At 46.7% G+C, this 21,361-nt stretch overlaps 1 protein-coding gene across 1 annotated transcript in view; it reads right to left on the reverse strand.

The window, feature by feature from the left end:
• COL23A1 (collagen type XXIII alpha 1 chain) overlaps positions 1-21,361 on the reverse strand; it is a 423,137-nt gene that overhangs the window by 98,530 nt on the left and 303,246 nt on the right. The gene's annotated exons all lie outside the window — the stretch shown is intronic.

Genomic DNA, 21,361 nt, shown 5'->3' on the forward strand with positions numbered 1-21,361 from the left:
AAAAGCTTTTTAATTTGATATAGTCCCATTTGTTTATCCTTTTATTTCACTTGCCCATGGAGATAAATCAGCAAATATATCGCTGTGAGAGATGTCAGAGACCTTACTGCCTATGTTTTCTTCTAAGATGCTTATGGTTTCACGCCTTACATTTAAGTCTTTTATCCATTTTGAGTTAATTTTTGTGAATGGTGTAAGTTGGTGGTCTAGTTTCATTTTTTTGCAGGTAGCTGTCCAATTTTCCCAACACCATTTGTTGAAAAGGCTGTCTTTACTCCATTGTATTTCCTTATCTCCTTTGTCAGATATCAGTTGTCCATAGAGCTCTGGGTTTATTTCTGGGTTCTCTGTTCTGTTCCATTGATCTATGTGCCAGTTCTTATGCCAGTACCAGGTTGTTTTGAATACAATGGCCTTGTAGTATAGCTTGATATCAGGAAGTGTGATACCTCCCCCTTTATTCTTCTTTTTTAAGATTGCTGAGGCTATTCGTGTTCTCTTTTGGTTTCATATAAATTTTTGGAATATGTGATCTATATCTTTAAAGTATGTCACTGGTATTTTAATTGGTATTGCATTGAATTTATAAATTACTTTGGGTAATATAGACATTTTAATGATGTTTATTCTTCCTAACCATGAGCATGGTATATGCTTCCACTTGTTTGTATCTTCCTTGATTTCTTTTATCAATGTTTTATAATTTTCCGAGTACAAGTCTTCAGTCTCCTTGGTTAAATGTACTCCTAGGTACTTTATTTTTTTTGTTGCAATAGTGAAGGGGATTGTTTTCTTAATTTCTCTTTCTGATTGTTCATTGTTGGTGTATAAAATGCCTCTGATTTCTGAGTATTAATTTTATATCCTGCTAACTTGCTGAATTCATTTATCAGGTCCAGTAGTTTTTTGGCTGAGACTTTAGGATTTTCTATATACAATATCATATCATCTGCAAATAATGATAGCTTTACTTCTTCTTTTCCAACTTTTTATTTCTTCTTCTTGTCTGATTGCTGTAGCTAGGACTTCCAGGACTATGTTGAATAAGAGCAGTGAAAGGGGGCACCCCTGCCTTGTTCCTGATCTTAAGGAGATTGGTTTTAATTTCTGCCCATTGAGTATGATGTTGGCTGTGGATTTCTCATAGATGGCTTTTAAAATGTTGAGGTATGTTCCCTGTATTCCCACTTAGCTGAGAGTTTTGATCATGAATAGGTGCTGGATTTTATCAAATGCTTTTTCTGCATCTATTGAAATTATCATGTGGTTTTTGTCCTTCCTTTCATTTATGTGATGAATAGCATTGATAGATTTGCGAATATTGTACCAGCCTTGCCTCCCCAGAATAAATCCCACTTGATCATGGTGTATGATATTTTTCCATATATTGTTGGATCCGGTTTGCTAATATTTTGTTGAGGATTTTAGCATCTATATTCATCAGGGATATTGGCCTATAATTTTCTGTCTCTGTGTTGTCTTTGCCTGGTTTTGGAATCAGAATTATGCTCGCCTCATAAAAGGAGCTTGGAAGTCTTCCTTCCTCTTGAATTTTTTGAAATAGTTTGAGAAGGATAGGAGTTAGTTCTTCTTTGAATATTTGGTAGAATTCAGTTGTGAAGCCATCAGGCCCCGGACTTTTCTTTGTTGGGAGTTTTTTGATAACTGTTTCGATCTCATTTGTTGTAATCGGTCTGTTTAGGTTTTCTGATTCTTCCAGATTGATATTTGGAAGATTGTATGTTTCAAGGAATTTGTCCACTTCATCTAGGTTGTCTAGTTTTTTGGCATACAGTTCTTCATAGTATTTTCTTACAATATTTTGTATTTCTGTTGTGTCAGTTGTTATTTCTCCACTCTCATTTCTAATTTTATTTATTTGAGTCCTCTCTCTCTTTTTCATGGTGATTCTAGTTAAATGTTTATCAATCTTGTTTACCTTTTCAAAGAACGAGCTCCTAGTTTCATTGATCCTCTGTATTGTTTCTTTAGCCTCTATGTCATTTATTTCTGCTCTGATCTTTATTATTTCCTTCCTTCTACTACATTTGGGCTTTACTTGCTGTTCTTTTTCTAGTTCTTTTAGATGCGGGGTTAGGTTGTTTATTTGAGCTTTTTCTAGCTTCTTAAAGTGTGCCTGTAGCGCTGTGAACTTCCCTTTCAGTACTGCTTTTGCTGTGTCCCATAAATTTTGAGTTGTTTTATGCTCATTGTCATTCGTTTCTAGGAATTTTTTTATTTCTTCTTTGATCTCATTCTTAATCCATTCACTATTTAACAACCTGCTATTTAGTTTCCATGTGTTTGAGAATTTTTGAGCTTTTCTGTTGTGGTTAATTTCTAGTTTCATGCCATTGTGATCGGAGAAAGTGCTTGATATGATTTCAATCTTCTTAAATTTGTTGAGAGCACTTTTGTGCCCTAACATGTGGTCTATCCTAGAGAATGTACCATGAGCACTTGAAAAGAATGTATATTCTGCTGCTTTAGGGTGAAAGGTTCTGAAGATATCTATTAAATCGAGTTGATCTTGTGTGTCCAATAAGTCTGCTGTTTCTTTGTTAATTTTCTTTCTTGAGGATCTATCTAGTGATGTTAGAAGGGTATTGAAATCCCCTACTATTATAGTATTGCTGTTGATCTCGCCCTTTAAATCCATCAAAGTCTGCTTTATATATTTAGGTGCTCCTATATTAGGTGCATAGATATTTATAATAGTTATATCTTCCTGTTGGATTGCTCCCTTTATCATTATGTAGTGGCCTTCTTTATCTCTTACTATATCCTTTGTTTTAAAGTCCAATTTGTCTGATATAAGTATTGCTACCCCAGCTTTTTTTTCATTTCCATTTGCATGAAATGTTTTTTTCCATCCTTTTACCTTCAATCTATGTGTATCGTTTGTTTTAAGGTGTGTCTCTTGTAGATAGCATATGTACAGGTCCTGTTTTCTTATCCACTGTTTTCTTTCTTACCCTATGTCTTTTGATTGGGTCATTTAATCCATTTACATTTAAGGTTATAATTGATATATAGCTGTTTATTGCCATTTTATTCTTTAAAGCTATATTCCTTTTTTGCTATATTCTTTTCCCACTTTGATCTGTTTACAACAGGCTCCTTAACATTTCGTGCAGCATTGGTTTGGTTGTAATGAATTCCTTGAGTTGTTTTTTGTCAGGGAAGCTTTTTATTTCTCCTTTGATTTTAAACGATAGCCTTGCTGGATAAAGTATTCTTGATTATAGGTTCTTGTTCTGCATTACTTTGAATATTTCTTGCCATTTCCTTCTGGCCTCAAGTATTTCTGTTGAGAAGTCAGATGTCATCCTTATGGGGGCTTTTTTGTAGGTGATATCTTTTTTTTCTCTTGCAGCTTTTAATATTTTCTCTTTATTGCTTAGCTTTGGTATTTTAATTATGATGTGTCTTGGTGTAGGTTTCTTTTGGTTTCTCTTTAATGGAGTCCTCTGTGCTTCTTGAACTTATGAGAGTTTCTCCTGCATTAATTTAGGGAAGTTTTCAGCTATGATATGATTGAACAAAGTCTCTATCCCTTGTTATTTTTCTTCTTCTTCAGGAACCCCTATGATGTGGATGTTATTTCTCTTCATGTTGTCACAGAGTTCTCTAAGAGTTTCCTCAGACTTTTTGAGTCTCTTTTCTTTTTTCTTCTCTGCTTTCATGCCTTCATTCCAGTTGTCCTCCAACTCGCTGATTTGATCCTCAGCTCTATCTATCCTGTTTTTAATTCCTTTCATTGTGGTCTTTATTGCTGATATTGTATTTGTCATCTCCAACTGATTCTTTTTTATACTTGCTATTTCTTTATTTAGGTGTTTGTGATGACCATCCATTGTTGTTCTAAGATCCCTAAGCATCCTTACAATCATTATTTTGAACTCCGAATCTGGAAGTTTAATTATTTCCATATCACTCAGTTCATCTCCTGAAGGTTTCATTTGGATTGCACTTTTTTGTCTTCTCATTGTCTGTGTTTTGTTTATAGAGTTGGTTGAGTCTAGGCTTGGTGTTGTCTGCCTCCAGTTTTCAGTTGTGTTATTTCTAGGTCTTCTTGGGTTGGTATCAGCTATTTTTTGTAACTCACTTTCAGATTTGGGCAGCTTTGAAGTCTTGATTTGTTTGTTTTCTTAACAGGTGATAGTCTTGTTTCCTGATCTTAGCAGGGGGCTTCCTTGAAACTGTATCCAGGAATGCGGTAGGTGTAACCTGAGACTCTGAAGGCCTCTTTCACCAACTAATCTCTCTGGGGGCTGGGTGTTTTCTCAGCTTCAGTAGGGGGAGGTGTATCTCAGATCTCCATGGAGACTTGAGTTACTGCCCCTCCTCCCCACTTCTTGTTTTCAGCTGTGTCTTGTTGTGCTGATTGGAGCTGGAGAGATGTCTGGAGATCTCTGATCCAGAAGCAATTCAGTACTGTTTTATGGGGAAGGATCAGTCCCTTCCCCAGCTATGGCCGCCTCCAGCACGAATGAGTCAGCTTTTTTTTTTTTTTAGATCGTCTCCTGCATTCCTTAGTCCCTCACAGTCTGTCCCTCTCTCTTTCCTTTCCACTTGGGAAAGGAAACACACCTCACTCCCTGGTTGCCAGGCAAGTGGCTGTGAGCAGTATTTTCTGCTCTTTTCCCTGGAGTGAGATCCCCTCTGGGCTCTCAGCCTCACCCCACCCTCCGTTCCTGTAAGCAAGGGAGATTCAGGCGCTTCCTATCAGGTTTGTTGTGGCTTCTTCTTTGCTCCTTGGTTTTTGAGAACTGTTCTTGTAGTCCAGAGTTGGTTTTTCACGCTGATTTTTCCTAAATTGATTTGTATTCCAGTTTGGTGGTGAGAGCTGGGTGTCTGTGCATCCGCCTACTCCGCTGCCATCTTCAGGTCTCCTGCTTTGTTTTCTTAAAAGGAAAAATAAATAGGCTGCCTGGATTTGTCCCGTTTAATCTATGCCATTGTTTGGCCAGAGACTCTAGGTGTCTCCAGGTACAAGCAGCGTTTTTCCCACCCTAGTTCCAGCATGGCTCTCTGTGAGGAAAGTGAGGGTTACTCTCCAAAGTGCTTGGGGGTCCTCCACCACACCCCCAGTTTCAAATTCAGTGGGGCTGGAGGATCAGAGAACCTGCATTTTCATTAAGTTCCTGGGAGATGTGCTGTTGCTGCTGGTCTGGGAAACACACTTGAAACCACTTGGCTTCCTTTCTCATTAAATATTTTCTTAATATTTCAAGCCTCATGTGCTTTACGTGGTGCCAGTTGCCTTGTGTGTTCACGGCAGGGTAGGCTGGAGCCAAGCTGAGCGTTTACATACCTGGGGACACAGGTTCTAGGTTCACAACCGCCCAGCAGTCACTCTACTCCTCTGTCAAGGGGACTCTGCCGTGTACACCTATGCAGCACTGACCACGTGCCAGGGCACTGCTATCCTCCATCTCTTTCTCTTGAGGAGGAAGGTGGACTCAGAGAGGGCAAGTCACACAGCATCAAGTAGCCCATTGGTAGTCTGCTGCCAGTGTTCATGCTGAGCCACCGGCTGTTCTGCCCCAGGATTGGAGGGGATGAATGGACAGAAGACCCTCACAATTATCATGGAAACTAGCTGAGTGGCCAAAACCAAGGTCCTCACTCCCCAACCACCGTGTTTCTCTGTCTGAATTCCTCTCTGTGAACAGCATCACCACTCACCCACCAGCCTCCAGCCCTCGGGGGTGTGGATGGTTCCGGCCCGTCCACATTTCCTGAGCATTGCCTCTACAAATGAGAGGTGCCAGGCTGCTGCTCTGCTTGGCCCTGTCCTGCTATTCTAAGTATATGACTGTGACCTGAAACAACCCCACACAGTGGGTATTATTATACCTATTTCAGATGTGGAGCTACAGCACCAAGAAGTTAACTCACCCGAAACCAGAATCAGGAAGAGAAGAACGGCCCTTTCCTGCACTAGCATCTCTCTGTTGACTGATGGTCACAGTGTCCACCCTCCCTGGAGTCCCAGTTTCCTCATTCTCTCCCCCAAGGTCCTTCTGAACCACAAATCCAAGCCAGTACTTCCCTGTAAAGCCTACCACAAGCTCCTCACTGTCCTTAGCACACAGTCTGAGCTCCTTGACCAAGGCCATTCCAGGCTGACCCAGACTTCCCTCTAAAGCAGGGGTAGTCAACCTTTCTATACCTACTGCCCACTTTTGTATATCTGTTAGTAGTAAAATTTTCTAACCGCTCACCAGTTCCACAGTAATGGTGATTTATAAAGTAGGGAAGTAACTCTACTTTATAAAATTTATAAAGCAGAGTTACAGCAAGTTAAAGCATATAATAATAATTACTTACCAAGTACTTTATGTTGAATTTTTGCTAAGTTTGGCAGAATAAATCTTTATAAAACAACTTACTATAGTTAAATCTATCTTTTTATTTATACTTTGGTTGCTCTGCTACCACCCACCATGAAAGCTGGGACTCCCACTAGTGGGCGGTAGGAACCAGGTTGACTACCACTGTTCTAGGGTCTGGTCTGCCCACCCCTTACTTGTCTTCCATACCTCATTCCTGGCCCACTCTGTGCCAGAACATCTGGCCCAGGACACATAATGGCCCTTGAACTGTGTTGCTCATGTCTCCATATCTTTTCTCCCATTTCTTTTCTTTTCTTTTATTTATTTATTTTTTTTATTTTGTATTTTTCTGAAGCTGGAAACAAGGAGAGACAGTCAGACAGACTCCCACATGCGCCCGACCGGGATCCACCCGGCATGCCCACCAGGGGGCAATGCTCTGCCCCTCCGGGTGTCGCTCTGCCACGACCAGAGCCACTCTAGCGCCTGGGGCAGAGGCCAAGGAGCCATCCCCAGTGCCCGGGCCATCTTTGCTCCAATGGAGCCTTGGCTGCGGGAGGGGAAGAGAGAGACAGAGAGGAAGGAGGGGGGGTGGAGAAGCAAATGGGCACTTCTCTTATGTGCCCTGGCCGGGAATCAAACCCGGGTCCCCCGCACGCCAGGCCGACGCTCTACCACTGAGCCAACCGGCCAGGGCCTCTTTCCTCCCATTTCTTGCTAGAAAAAAATCCTACTCATCCTTCACAACCCAGCTAAGACATGAATCCTCCCCTGGGAAGTTTTCCTGAATGTCCACTCCTGGGCCATGGATATTTACTTGCTATATTACTTGGTGCACTGGGATGGAGCTGTCTGCCCATCTGTGAGCTCCACAAAGCATGACCACATCCAGTTTGCCTTGGTCCTCTGAGAGACTGGCCCAAGCTTCACTGGACTAAGTTGAATGGTCACCAGTGAGCATGCAGAGAGGCTCTGGATTCCGGGGTGTCTGTTGGCCACTGTGTCTGGGTCTTTTCAGTGCTGGGCATTGGGAAAAGAGGAGATGTTATCTTTTCTCCTTTGTGCCTGTCCCCCTCTGCCCACCAGACTGGAAAAATGCCAGGCTGTGGTATTTTCAGGGCAAGCAGCCATGATCCTCCTAGCCAGGGCTGTTGGAAACCACTGGGGGCAGAGCTTGCCTGGGTGAACTCCTAATCATTCTCCGGGGAGTGCCCTGAGCCCTCAGATAATTAGCTGCATGTGTGTGGGAGACGGGCCTGGTTTATTTCCCAAGGATTTATGAGAAGGGGGAGTATTCCCACTGACCTCCGATTCAGGAAAGGCCTCTTTCTGGAACTCTTGCTGAACATCAGCAGTAAAGCACATATGCTCGCTGTAAGCCTGCCTGACAGCGTCATACCGCCATGTGTTTCTTGTCTCGTACGCATTTTAGCACTCGCTTTGGGGATTGCATGGGTTTCTGAATGTCCCTAAACACAGCTCCTAACGAAGCACTTATAATTTACCCTTCATGAAAGCCGTCACCGCGCTTTCCAAACACACTTGGAAGTGGGTTCAAAGTTTATTTAGAGAAAAGATATATTTTTAATAGACAGAAAGAGAGTGTTTGTGAATTCTTTCTCCCAAACCCTCCTTGGGACCTTGGGAACGACTCCTTCAGCTCACAGACACTGACACTCATAGAGGGGATGGTGAACGTGTAAGCACGGTCATCCCTCTGCTCAGGCATTTCTCCAGTTCATCCTCTGTTTATTCACCTGCTATGCTGTCTCTCCCTCCACCTCACCTTCTCTTTCTCTTCCTTGTCCTCATGCACTCTCCCCACATCATTACCTACCCTCCATTTCTCCTGCCGCAGAGGAGCTACTTAGTACAAAGTTTGGGTGCACGAATGACTGTATTCATCCAGGCAATCAAACATCAGTATATTTGTTCACCCACCATCTACCCATTAGGCTATCAATCCTTGTTCCATTCATCCTTGTGATCATCCATCCATCCATTCATCCATCAATCTGTCCCTCCACTGAACACTGACTCACTCTGTGCTGGGCACAGGGGATACTCAAATGAGTACGTCGGTTCTTGTTCTTGAGTGGCTCACAGGAGCTGGGAGATGACATGCAAACAGCCAATTACAATGGAGCATGGGAACTGATTTTAGAGAGATGAGAGATGCTCAGAACCTGGGGGCTGGGAAGGGGCATGGATGCTTGGGAATAGTTCCATTACAGAAGGGGAGAGGGAGCTGTCCACAGATAAGAAAAGAAGCCTGCTTGCCTTCCCTGTTTCCCAGAACCAATATAGCAGCTTGGGATGAGCAGTCAATGGCCACTCCCAGGCCTGAAATTTCACTTGTGCCCTGCAGACATTTTCTGTTAGAAACAACCTTCTATCCTGGGACTGCTCAGATATTTCACTCTGTTAGTGATCCTTACAGCAATCCTGCGTCTCCATTCTGTAGGGAGAGAATTGAATCTTGGGAGATGGAAGGCGCAGCAAGAAGTAGCAGAGACTACATATCAGAGTTTGAGAACTGGTGCTTGGTCCATGAAGCTTACTGTAGCTGTTGTATGGCAGGTGGCCCTCAGGACAGCACCAGTCACTGGCCAATCTGACCCCACTCTGGAGGCTTCCAGGTGTTTGGACTCCGGGCCCAATTGCTTAGGTTCGGGGTTCACCCAGACCTAAATGGACACCCTGGGGGGTGAGTTTTGATCCCTCTCTGGGAAGCTGAGTGCTGTAAGGGCCCCAAGGAGCACTGCTCCTTTGCTGCTTCTCGTCTCCTGGTCCCAGGCCAAGTGACTGAGACGAGCAGAGACCATGCATGCCGACCTCCAGGCTGCGGCCAGGTGCCGGGCTCTGGGCTCGGAGGAGTGGCCACACTCTGCAGAGGGACCCTGTGGCCGTGGTCCTCAGTGCCACGACCCTTCAGAGAGAGCATCCTGGGAACTGACTTGACAAATATTGCCCTGTCTGGGTAAGGATGGCAGGGCAGCCCCTTGGCAGGGCCTCTGAAAAGAGTCATTTTATATATAGTTGAGAGAGAGAGAGAAACAATTTGTTTTTCCACTTATTTATGCATTCATTGATCGACTGAGGGATTGAACCCACCACTTTGGCATATTGGGGGCAATGCTCTAATCAACTGAGCTACCTGGCCAGGGCCAAAGAAAGAGTCATTTCATATTGAAGTCACAGAAGTTTTTAATTTTGTGTGGTGCATGTTAAATTAATTTATTTTTATTAATTTATTTTTTTCAAAACTTTATGTTTTTATAGCTTTTAAAGAATTCATTTTAAAGAGGGGAGAGAGTGAGAGAAAGACAGAGAGAGGGAGAGGGAGAAGGGGGAGGAGCAGGAAGCATCAACTCCCATATGTACCTTGACCTGGCAAGCCCAGGGTTTTGAAATGGCGACCTTAGCGTTCCAGGTGAATGCTTTATCCACTGTGCCACCACAGGTCAGGCCTCAATTAATTAAAAAAACAAACAACCCCCCCCCCAACTCAACAACAAAGTAGCATTTGGTGAAGACACACAACTTTAACCAGCCCTGATCAGTATTAGTCCTAGATGCTTTTATCTCTGTAAGCCGAGGGATCTATTAAAAGGTCCTGGTAGTTAAGAATAGGAGATAAATGTATTCATTTATCTCTCTTTTTTTTAATTTTTAAAAATATTTTATTTGTTGATTTTTAGAGAGGGGGGGAGAGAGAGAGAGAGAGAGAGAGAGAGAGAGAGAGAGAAGGGGGAGGAACAGGAAGCATCAACTCCCATATGTGCCTTGACCAGGCAAGCCCAGGGGTTCGAACTGGCAACCTCAGTGTTCCAGGTCGATGCTTTATCCCACTGCACCACCACAGGTCAGACCTCATTTATCTCTTTATCTCTATTATTCCAGAGTCCTGAGCTAGCAGGGCAAAGAGGTGGGGAGAGGAAGCACCAGCAATGATGTTTAGGAAGTTGGGAAGTAGACAAATGAGAAATTGCTGCTTGTGCAGAAATGCAACAGCCAAAATTTTAAGCCAGCAATGGAAAAAGTTCAAGAGCAACCCACCCACACTGAGAACACCCAAAGCTCAGGAAACAACAGTACCAGGTACCTGATGAGCTAGAATTCAGTCCAGGGGTCTCAAACTATGGCCCATAGGCCAAATCCGATCCACCACTGGTGTTTTATTAGAACACAGCTCTGTCCATTCATTTATGGACTGACTGTGGCTGCTTTGCAACAGAAGTATTTTCCCTTGATCTGGACTGTTGACTTTCCTCTAGCTGGGGCTTTGTTTTCTGGAGAGAGGGAAGCAGAGGCCTTTGCTGCAAGATGCCAGAGGCTCAGCTGAGGGAGGTGCACCATCAAGGAGAAGTTTACACACAGAGGTGGTGGCTCTGGGCGCTCCTCCCTCAGCGCGGCTCCTAGGAGGGAGCCAAGAAGGTTCTTCCCAGGGAATCTGATGAGCAGCAGGAAAGTCCCAGCTAGCTCACAACTGTGAAGCCACAGCGGATCAACTCTACCTGGGTTCCCGGAGCTGCCAGTCAGCCTTTGAGGTTTCCACTCTGAAAAATGAGCCAAAGGTCCCAGACATTTGACGGACCTTCTTATATGAAAGACAGAGGGCAATTCAGGTGGACAGAAGTCACTCAGAAGACAAAGGCTTTGGGAAGCATAAAACTTAAAAAAACAAACAAACCCACCCCACAATTAATATGTTCAGAGAGAACAGTGGCTATTACATCCATGAAGCTAGCTGAAGATGTTATTAAAAAGGAATATTCAGAGAACATTTGCACAAAGTTTCTTGCAAATTAAACACATGATAGCAACAATAAAAATTTCATTAGAAAAAGAGTTGTGAAATAAAGGTGGGTGAAGTTTCCAAGGAAGTACAACAAAACAAACAGATGCAGAAAATGGGGAAAAGCAGTAAAGTTAGTCCAGGAAATCAGGAGCCATGCAGGGACAATCCCCTCTGTTCTCATCCCCCGATAATGAAACCTTCAGAAAGAACAGAGAAATTGGGAGGGGGAAATCATTAAAGATATAATTCAAGAAATTTGAATATCTCGAGATTTCTGAAAGTCCAGCTCTGTGAAAGAAAATAGACCTTGCTAGAGACACTTCATCATGCAACTTCAGAACCCTGGGGTTAAGGAGGAGAGCTCAAACCACCAGCGAGAAAACAGTGGGTCCTGTGCAAAGGTTGGAGAAAAAGGAAGACTTCTAATAGATAATGCCTGAAACAGAAAAATCAAAGTTGCAGGATAGTCACGTTATTTAAAGGAGGGTGAAATTACCAAGAGAAGCCCACAATTTGTCAGGCATTGTGCCAGGGACTGGGGGTAAATGGGAGTAAGACAGATACAGCCCCGCCACCAACACAGACGCGTGGGGGAGGCGGGTACTGGTGTACTAATGATGTACCGAATTACAAACCGGTGAGTGCTGTGAAGAAAAGTACAGGGACCTCTGACAGTATGTGACAGGTGGACACAACCTGGTCTGCAGCGCTCAGGTTTCCCTGAGAAACTTATGCTTAAGATGAAGCCAGCAAGAGCCCCGGAGCTGTGTGGGCAGGGAGGAGGGTGTTCCTGGCAGGTGGTACAGCAGGTGCAAAGGCTTGCAGTGACAGGTAGCAGGGTCTCAAACCTACACCCCTACCTGAGTCCCCTGAAGGAACCTTTGAACAGATGGCTGGGCCTCAACTCCAGAGTTTCTGATTCAGTGAGCTTGAAGCGGGGCTTCAGAATTTGTAATTCTAACAGTTGCAGAGGGTGGTGATATTGCTGGCCCAGAACCGCACTGAGAAGCACCGACCTGAAGGTCTGCAGAGCCCAATTCTGCAGGGTTTGTATTTTACCCTTCAGGCCAGCAGTTCTCGAACAGGAGAAGCATATGTTTGTGGGGTGTGCAAATTCCCGGCCACCCCATAGATTTCTATTCCCTGGGCTGGGCAGGCCTGATGATGTGTATTGACTTGAATGCCCATGGTCCCAGAGGGCCACTGGGGGGCTGGGAGTGGGGGACACGCAGGCCCCTCTTGCAGTAATGCAGGAGCAAAGTGATAGGGCCTCACCAACTCAGGCCGGTGGAGGTGGCAGGATGGGTTAGTGAGGAGAACTGGGTAGGACTGAAGATGGCATGAGGACATTGGAAACTAAGGGTGTGCAGGAATGTGGTCAGCCTTGAGGGTCGGGACTGGACATGAGGCTTTCTGGCTAATGAGCACTATCAGCCCCAGCACCGCAAAGACTCTCTGTCCGGCAGAAAGCCGTCCTCCAAGTGGCTAACTAGGTTTCAAGTGTCCACTGGGTTTTTTGCCTCCAGTCCCTCAAACTAGGCTGAAAGTTACTGCCAAGTTGATTTCCAAATTTTGAAAAACAATTCCCAGGTGAAAACAGCCATATCTAATTTCTTCTGTAGAGGATCCAGCCAAGTCCACTGTGTCTGACTTTGGAATCCACCAGAGTCAGCTTCCATTTCTAAGACAACTATACAAAGCCTTGGTTCCAATTGTGTCCCATCAGAAGGAGTGGGCTGGCCCCTGTGCCCTGCCACTAACCCTGGCCTTTCCGAGACCCAGGCTCCCCCTGCCAGCAAAGAGGGAGAAACCACAGATCCCACAAAACACTCATGCATCCCCACCCCCACCAGGACAAGAGCCAACAAAAGACTAAAAAGGCCCCACACTTGTGAGGCCCTTACGGAGCCTGCGTGAAGCCTGGTCCCTCAGGTCCTCCTTGGGAAATCTCAGTCCACTCACATTTCAACTGAGGATGAAAGGCTCAAATGAAAGGTGATCAACAGCTGCCCAGAGGCCCTCTGCCCCCATGACATGGATTCATCAGTAGGAAGTTCTAAGAATCGAAGGCCCGTGCTGCTTCCCTGGCTGGCTGGTCCCGGGTGTGTGTTTGAGGGGAGAGGTGGCTCCTTACGCTTCTCAGGGGATCCGGGACCCTGCCTTGGTGCCTTCCTCATGTTGTTGGAGGCTGCCTCACCCCGTTTGTGGTGTGCTAGCCCTCAGCCTACTGTGCACGTGAGCTCCGAATTTCAGTTTCGTCAGTCCTCACAGCCACCGGGCAGCATGTTCCCTGTTTTCTGTCACTTAGGGCATGTCCTCATGCTCCAGCCCTCCCGCCTTCCTCTGCACTCAGGCAAAGACCCCACCTCCCCTTGACCTTCGCCACCATTTCTATCTGTCCCTTGGCTATAGGGTCTCATCTGGCACCTTATTTCAAATCCCCCAGCCCCAGTTAGCCACACAAACCTCTTTCTGCCCTTCCCATGTGCCCCTCCATTCCCACTTCAGAGGAGGTGGGCCTTCTTCCCAGGAAGCCCTGCCCCCTCACATGGTGGCCCCCTCTCATCATTCAGGTCTTAGCTTGAGTGTCACCTCCTCAGATGGCCCTCTCTGACAGCCCTGCCTCACTGACTCCCTAGTACTCCATCACGTCAGGTAGCACCTGCCCACCCATGTCCTCCTTGTGCTAGAATGTACGCTCCCTCACAGGACAGTCTGGCTCACTTCCTAGTGCTTGGCATGCAGAGAGCTCAGAAGTAGTTGCTGGACAGATGACACGAGAGGATAAAAACTGTAGAGAAATGACTTGCCCCAGTCACAAGCTAGCAGAGGCCTGTCAGGCCTGGGCCCGTGCCAAGCTGTCACACTATGTTCCCTGCTGCTCCTGCCCCTTGCTGGGTTCTGACTGGGGTGGCTCTTTGTGGCCATTTACTCTCAGGAATTCCTCCTGGTCAAAGGAACTAGGAAGGCAGAAATGCTACTTCTGGCTTTATCTTGCAGCAATGGTTGCAGACCCTGACCATCAGGTCACAAAGTGCAAGAGTCACCAGCAGAGGCTTTGAAGCAAACAGACCTGGATGACGCCAGCTCCACTACTCCCTTGGTGAGTGACTCCTGGCAGGTCACCTCATCTCTTGAGGCTGGGTTTCCTGGTCTATAAGCTCAGGGTCACATGGCACATACCTTCTCGAGTTGTTGTAAGGCTTATATAAAACCTGGAGTGTCAGTACTGAATACAGGCCTGGGCCTTGGCAACATTGCAATAAAAATGAAAGTGGCTGCTCTGCCTGCCGGGGGCTGAGGTTCGGTTCACAACCCAACTTCAGCCCCTGTTCTCACAGGTGCTCCTTGCCACTGCTCCCAGGGTTCTGCACAAGGCCCTCAGGGAGTCGGGAACCTTCAAGGGGTGTGGCTCTGAGGACAGAGACAGCCATTAGCAGGAAGGTGGGGCAGTTTGGACACATGGACTTGGCCTCTCCATTTTGGGCAGGGCTGGGACATCTGCACTGTTTTTCATCTTTTAATCTCAGCTGTTATCAGCTGCTGAGAGAGTTGAGCCCAGAAATTCCACCGAGAGAACAAAGAGTTCTAAAAGGGTGACACAGCTGTCCAGACTGACAGCCCTGTGGCCAGCAGACGCTGGCAGGGGGGGGGGAGCACGTGCACTGGCCGAGGGTGGGCATAGCTGCTGGGAGGCTGACCAGTGGCGAGCCAGGTACCACCCAGGCTCTGTGGAGTTGGGAGTTGGGAGTTGGGGGGTATCTTCTCTTTACTGCCTTTGTGTTGGGAAACTCAGCAGCCTCCTGGTGGTGTGACGCTCCTGGTCCAAGACCACAGATGTAAGGTAGAGGGCGTGGCTCTGTCTCTGCTGGGTGACCAGAGTTCGGAGTGGTCGGTGAGCCATTTGTGGCTCTCCCGTACCTCTTTATCAGCTTTCTCTCATTTGGAGGTGTACACCCATAGCGTAAACCCAGCCTTGCAACACCCATGACAAGCTTTCCTGCTGTCGTGGGGCTGGGCAGATGAGATTTACATCCACCCACCAGATGCGTCTGCTTCAGACTTGAGGACAGGGCAGAGCTTATTCTGTGGGGAGACCGTGCTGTTCTGAGGCAGCAGCTCAGGAAGCTCTCCGGTGTGGGAATGCTCTCTCTCTGGGCAGGTTGGCTCAGAGCTGCGGCCTGGGAGAGCTCTGTTCTCCCAGGGCTTTGAGTCCCCTAATAAACTTTTTTTTTTTCCTTTTTTTCCCCTTAAATTAGCTGGGCTGGATTCTGTTGTCTGCAACCAGAAATCCTGACAAATTCTTCCAACAAATCTGGCAGAGTTTACAATTCTCCAGCCTGTAGGCATAAGCGGACTCCATAGATAAAGGAAACAGACTCATTCAGCAAAAATCACAAAGCAGCCCTCTTGGTCTATTACTCACAGAGATGCGAATCTCAGAAGCCTTCTTTACTAGGAGAAAAGACAGTGCAAGCCCCGGAGTAAAGTGACACTCATTTCCAGGGCTAGAGACCCTCAGGATGAGTGGAGACTGGCTCTGGATGGCATATTCTATCTGATGGGGCAGCGACTGTAGTTACAATGGACTGTTTCCAGATACTTCTATTTTTCAAGAGAAGCCAGAAATTAGTATTTTTATGTGAAATGTCCCACATTTTTCACGGTTAACTCACATTTTAAACACATGATGGAGGCCAAAAAATACCAGGAGCTCAATTGTCTGGGTTTGGCCTGTGGTTGCCCCTTGGTGACCACGGCCTACAGGATCAAGTTCGAGTCCTTTCTTGTGGCATTTAAAGCCTGTTGCACAAATCCAGCCTCATTTCCTCTCATGCTCTCCCCCCCTTCCTTCCCCCACCCTGCACAAACAGACCCCTTACCTTATCTAGGTTGCTTCCCTGCTCAGCCACACCCTTTTCTTGGTCCCCTACCCAGAAAAATGCCCACACATCCTCTAAGATCATCCAGTGATCAAGCCCTTTGTGAACAGTGTCCCCATGTCCTGGATCTGAGGCATCCAGTCTTGGTGTTCTCACAGTTCCATGTCCTTTCATCTTGGTGCTTCCCACCCTGTGTTGTAACCATCAGTGCCTCTGTGTTCCCAGTCCGGCATCGGCAGGATGTTCATCTCTAGAGAAAGCATGGCTGGTGAGCTAGCCCTCTGAGGTGAGCTGTTCCCGGGGTCTCAAGAGCACTTCCATCCCAGTGGGATAGGGTGTATGGGGTCCATTTTATGGAATCCAGAATGGGGAAGGCAGACCCGTCCTGCTTCTTCCTGCCTCAGTGACATGAGGAGCCCCAAACCTAGGCCATGAGGGTAGTCACAAAACAGCTGGACTCACCACCTAGTAAGGGAGCCCCTGGCCAGCCCTCTTTCTGGAGCTCATGACACGTTCAGGGAGAAAATTTCCCTTTCTTCTTAGGGGAGAAGCATGTGGTCTTGTCCCTCATCTTCCATCCCACACCCCAAGGAGAGTGAGGCTCTTAGGCTGTGGGCTCAGCCAGCCTGGTCCCTTCCCTGCCTCCTTCTTTAACTGCAAGTTGGCTTTCTGCCTATTCCTGAGGGGGGTGGTGATGCCTTTCAGTTCACCCGACTTTAATAAGGCTCACATTTATTAAGCCCTACTAGGTGTCTGGCAGGGTGCTGGGTGTGCCCACATCGCGGGAAGCCCCACGGTGACTCGGACGTTGGTCTCTTGCCTGTTTTACAGACAGAAATCAAGGCTCAGCCTGGCAAAGCCACTTACCCAGGGCACGTGCCTGACCTCCCCCCATGCCAATCCTGCCCTTTCCAAAAGACACAATGCCCATCTGTGGGGCAGGAAGGGGAAGCACCAGATGGCCCTGGCCAATCTCTCCAAGGCCCTGCTCCAGGACGGAACTGCAGCGAGCTCATGGGAACATGTCCCTGTAAGCACTTCAGAGAGCATGGTCAGTGTCCCCCAGCACATGAGAAGCCCCAGCTGGGGAGCCTCACCTACACAGCAGCTGGCTGCTCTCACTCCCACGGGGCAGCTAAAGGGAAGACACTCCCCCAGCGAAGCATTGCGGAGTCTTGTCTTTTACCTTCCACCTACACGGAGACACCACTAAATCTAACAGATGACACGAACAAGCATCCACTGTAGTGCAGGCATTTCCACATATGTTGTTTCCTGTTGTCTTTCCAAGTCTTAGAAAGTAGGGATAGTCTCACTAACTTGACAGATAAGGTGACAGAGACCAAGGAGATTATTTTCTCGAGGTCACACACTCAGTAAGAGATGGCCCTGAGAGTCACACCCAAGGTGGCAGACTGCAAAGCCTGTGCCTCCCCTGCGCCCTGGGCCTGGCTCTGCCTGGACATGCTCCCAATTTCCTCTGAAAGATGGAGAGCCCTCCCCGCAAGGCAAGGCCCAGTGCTGCTCATGATGTATCTTATTCAAGATAAGCAAGATGGGAAGGTAAGGTGTTTTGTTCTCCCAAGGGCCAGCCATTGTGCACCAGGCCAGAGGAATTTTTAGAAGCAAAATGTATCCTAATGAAATAAAAGGTGGAATTTCATAGGAACACAGCATTTTGAAACTTCTAAGAACTTTGAAGGAAAATGATGTGTTCATAAATATTTTGGAGTAGACAACAGCATTTCCAAATGAAAACTGTGTTTTATGATTTAAAGTGATAGAAGGACCCTCCATTCCTCTTGGTGACCAGGAACCCCCTGGCATATAGTCTCACCCTGTGCTGAGGAAGAGTGTTCCCCCGAGCAGGCTGAGGAACAAGGGAGAGAGGAAGAAAGATGGTGTCTGCTTTGATCATGTGACTCCTGCTTAGCCCATTAACTGGATATAGCTGGGCACACACTGGCTGTTCTGTCCTGAACCTCTGGACTGGAACAAGTGGTCTGGTCTATGTCTAATAGCTGTAGGCCTTCATCCTGTAATTTGCCAGCCCTTCCAGTCATATATGAAACTGCAGTTTCAGTATCTTCCTAGAGAGGAGAGGAGACCTCAGGAGGAGTTTCTGCTCAGCTGTTGGTATAGACTGACAAATCAAAAGGGCGGGTCTACAAGAAGTCCAGAGGATTGGGAACTACCATTTGGACATGGTGTTAACTTGCAAAGTTATTGTAAAATGCCAGTTTTCTCATAATATTTGAGCTGCAATTCATCAACCATGTCTTTGCAAAGAAATTCAAATGACCCGTGGTATGCAAGTAACTGCTCTGTCACCAGCCTTTTAGGTGCTGCGTATAGTGCCTGGTTCTGGGCTTTGTCTTGCCCTAAACATGCCGGCAGGCTGAGGCAGGAAAGAAGCCTCTGACACAAGCAGGATAAGCACACGGAGGCAGAATTTTGGGCTCTAAGGAGGGTGAGGTGAAGTTGGGACTTAGTACAGGCTATGTCTTGGTCTGTTCGAGCTGCTATAACAAAAATACCATAGATTGGGTGGCTCATGAACAACAAAGACATTTATTTCTTACAGTTCTGGAAAGTTCAAGATCAAGGTGGCAGGAGATTGGGTGTCTGGTGAGAGGGCACATTCATAAATGGCTGATGGAGGAACAAGGGCACTCTGTGGGGTTCCTTTAATAAGGGCGCTAATCTCATCCATGAGGGCATCATCCTCATGACTTAATCACCTCCAAAAGGCCCCACCTCATAATACCATCACCTTGGAGTTAACATCTCAACATATGGATTTGAGGAGGACTCACTCTCAGTCTACAGCAGGCTGACACACACGCCAGGTGTTTAGTAACATCTAAAACCATCAACTGTTCCTCAAAAAGTTGAACACAGAGTTACCATAAAACCCAGCAATTTCCCTCCTTGGCATAGACCCAAAATAATTGCAAACAAGCATTCAAACAACTACTTGTACACCAATGTTCATAGCAGCATTGTTGACAATAACCAAAAGGTAGAAACATGCCAAATGTCTATCAGTGGTTGGATGGATAAGCCGCAGCATAAGCTTACACATAATCTAATTCAGTTATAAAAAGGAATGCAGTCCTGATACACACTATGACATGATTGACTTTGAAAACAGCATGTAAATGAAAGAAGCCAGACACGAAAGGCCACGTATTGTATGATTCCATCAACATTGAAATGCTTAGAATAAGCACATCCAGAGACAGAAAGTATATAGATTAGTGGTTGCCTAGGAGGGGGGAGGATGGGGAGTGACTGTCCATGAGTGTGGGGTTTCCTTTTGGGATGCTGGAAGGTTCTGAAGTAGATGGGGTGATGGTTGCTTAACACTGTGACCACTGTGTTTAATTAAATTTAATTAAATACCATTGGATTGTTCATGCAAACTGGTTAATTTTGTGATGTGTGAATGTCACCTCAGTCATTACAGAGAGGATCCCTCCTAGTTCATCTCGCCCCGGCAGCCCAGCCTCTCTTTCATCTCTGACTTAATGGTGCTTTAAAAAATAAACAAAAATTAGCCTGACTAGGCGGTGGCGCAGTGGTTAGAGCATCGGACTGGGGTGCAGAGGACCCAGGTTTGAATCCCTAAGGTTGCCGGCTTGAGCGCGGGCTCACCAGCTTGAGCATGGGATCATAGACATGACCCCATGGTCACTGGTTTGAGCCCAAGATCACTGGCTTGAGCAAAAGGTCACTCACTCTGCTGTAGCCCGCCAGTCAAGGCACATAGGAGAAAGCAATTAACGAACAACTAAGATGCCACAATGAAGAATTGATGCTTCTCATCTCTCTCCTTTCATGTCTGTCCCTATCTGTCCCTCTCACTGACTCTCTCAAAAAACAAACAAACAAACAAAAAATTAAAATAGAAGGAAACCAGCTATAGTAAGAGGGTTGAGAGACACAGAGCAAAGTAGAAAAACTGCAGCTTTCGAGCAGCTGAGCTGGTTTCCCAAGCTCTGTTTTACAAAGGGATGGTTTTCACGTGTAAAGAATAAAATACCCCTGCAAAGCCAGTGGCTCACAACGGCAGAAATAGGAATCATGCAGACCCTTCCTCCCATAGTGGAATTCAATTTCCCACAGGAGGGCCCTGGAGGACATTAGGAAGTCAGCAGCCTGAAGGGAGAGGCCTGTGCAGGGTGGCCCTGCTCAGAGGAGTCCGAGTGTGGAGACACGGGCACATGGGGAGAAGAACTCCAGGCTGCCGGCCCCCTTGGGCTCTGCCCAGGGTCCTCACAGCCCACCTGGCTGCCAACCACCAGGGAGGAGCAGTTACTTCCTCTGGAGTTTGTGCGATTGTTTGTGAGGAGGTTTCACCCACTATTTTGAGCTGGAGGCAGGCTCTAAAGGCAAAGTTGAGACATCACTTCTCCCCACTTTTAAAATTAGTTCCATAAATTGGAGTGAATTCAAACACATGAGACCCTTTAACATGCTGGGCTGGCTGCCAGGCTCTGCACAGATCCAGAGGGGGAGGGGTGGGGAGTTGGGGGGGTGCATCCTTCCACATGCATGAGTCCCTCTCTGGGAGTATATGGGTTCTGCAGGCTGGGGAACTGCAGGGCTCTCCCTGGCAACAGAGGATTGGAGGCTCTTTCTCCGCTCAGAGATTGGGGTTGCTCTACAGACCCTCTGCCTAAAGGCAGAAAAGCCTCATTGTCCACCATTAGTTTTTGGTGATGGAAAGGGGTTCATCGGGTTACAGAGGAGTCAAAGTAATAATGATAATTACAATACCTGACATCTATTGAGCAGTCATCACATGATGGGCACTGTGCTAAGTGATTTGCATGGGTCATTATATTTAGGCTTCAAGACAACTCCATGAAGTAGGACCATTATCCCCATGTTATCATGAGGAAACAGGTTTGAGGAGGTTAGGTAATGTGCTTGGGGCCACAAGCTTGGGAGGTAAGGGAAGAGGGCAGTTCCACTGGGGCAGTCTCAGTCCAGGGACTGTGACTGCCTACACCCAGGGTCCTTGGTGTATGGCAGATGCTCCTGAAGCTTCTCTGCACCCCTTCCGGGAGGCAGCAGGATGGTGCAGAGAGCTCAAGCAAGGAGTCAGACAGACACATCTCAGAATCAGCCTGCCCATTGGGGCAGGGGTAGAAACCCCTTGGCTGGTCATTCTGAGCTGGATCTTTCCAGAGGCTCAGTGAGACAACAAAGGCCAATCAAGCATTCAGAACACCAGGTGCAGGGATGCATCCCACCTTCTTTCTTTGCCCAGTCTGTGTGACTCATGACAAAGATGGCCCCCCTAAACTGGGTGCTGCAGTGACTTAGAT

The sequence above is a fragment of the Saccopteryx bilineata genome, chromosome 4, assembly GCF_036850765.1.
Source record: "Saccopteryx bilineata isolate mSacBil1 chromosome 4, mSacBil1_pri_phased_curated, whole genome shotgun sequence".
In the NCBI taxonomy this organism is placed as follows: domain Eukaryota; kingdom Metazoa; phylum Chordata; class Mammalia; order Chiroptera; family Emballonuridae; genus Saccopteryx; species Saccopteryx bilineata.